Source organism: Frankliniella occidentalis, unplaced genomic scaffold (assembly GCF_000697945.3).
Source record: "Frankliniella occidentalis isolate FOCC.00 unplaced genomic scaffold, Focc_3.1 Scaffold33, whole genome shotgun sequence".
Lineage (NCBI taxonomy): Eukaryota > Metazoa > Arthropoda > Insecta > Thysanoptera > Thripidae > Frankliniella > Frankliniella occidentalis.
Window position 1 is genome coordinate 1,940,951 of NW_026267163.1, and position 1,599 is coordinate 1,942,549.

The window sequence follows — 1,599 nt, forward strand, 5'->3', positions numbered from 1 at the left end:
CCCGTCGCCTATACGGCCGTAGCCGCACGCCGCCGCCGGGCGCCAATGTGCCATGAGATATACTGCGGCGCCCGGCGCGGCGGCGGCGCCCTCCGTGAAATATATATAATTGCGACTCGGTTCACGCACCGTCCATAATTGTACCGACACCCCTGCCCCCAGCCCCGCCCCCGCCTCAGCCGCGTAGATATATATCACTCCGAGGTCTCTATAGGCCAGCGACCGGGCGGCCGCGCTTTCACTTGGAGCGCAGCAGCAGCAGGGCTCCCCGGGGATGAACCCCGCAGCCCTCAATGGGGTGGGCGGTATAGACTCCGGCCGGACTCTATCAGCGGCCATCAGTAGCCAAACACACGACATTCAACAGTGATTTAAAAAAAAAAGAAATAAAAAACCTTTCGCAATGATTGTATTTTATTTTCGTCCCGCAGATAACTATCTGTAGTGCCCTTTAAAACGGTCCGCATCATGGTCCTTCTTCAACTGAGATATAACTTGCCTTCCGCTGCTGCGGGTCTCTTCCCGTCCCTGCAGCGCGCAGAGCGCAGCGAAGGGGGCGGCGGGTCTACGAAATGATATGCAGCGCCGTATGCACGCGCCCCCCGCCCACCCCCTTCTCCTTATCCCTGCACCGCTATGCGCTGCGCGGGGAGTTTGGCTCCACCGCAGGTTTGCATAAGGACGTAATACAGTTCTAACTGGCATCGATTTGAATAAGGCGCCCTCGCACACGAGACAACGCTGACAATCCCTCCTCTCGTGCACCCCCGCCCCTCCCCCTCCAGGGCCTCCAAGTCCACCACGACGACGGTGCTCTTTTATATTCATCTGTCTACTTTTTTTTCTCCCCGCGCGTCCTTCTTTTCTTTCCTCTTGTGCCCGTCCCGCTCCAACCTCCCCACAAATGACAATCCTCACCCCACACACCCGAAATTACCCCCCTCCCTCCCCCTCTCACCCGGGTGGCCCCGTCTCCTCCCTGCACCACCACCACCACCCCGACTACGCCGAGAAAACCAACGTCGTAAAGAGATTCAACTACTTTTCATATTTTCTGCTACATTTACTCCCCGCTTGGTGGTGCAGCGGGTGGCGGGGCGGGGCTCCGCTGTGTCGCACCTCGTCGCTTAGCGGCTGCACTTGCCTTCTTGGCGCTCCCACTGGCGGTCCCACCACCTGCTCACCGCCCTCCAGCAGTGAGTGGGGTTGACAGCGCGGGATCTCGCAGGCAGAGCATTCCATCCACAGTACTTCCAGGTGACTGTGTCGTCAAAGTAAACGGCAATCAAACTTTTATTTTCCACATAGAGAAGGACAGAGCCACCCAGCGTTTGTCTGTCACTTCCATTGAAGCCCTCCGCTCAGTGCCCCCCCCCCTCTTTTCCCCCTATCAAATCTCGGCCGTGTGGCTGGTTCGTGTGGGTGCACTGCAGTAGAGGTGGGATTGAAACAGGGAGGGGGGGGGGGAGAAGGGGGTTACACGAGCTGCTGGTCTGGTAAGGGCGACCTGCTGCGACCAACTCTTCACGCTCGTATGCAAATTCGGTTAGAGAGAAATGGCAAAGAAGATTGAGCGGGGAGGAGAGGGGTGGTGGTGGG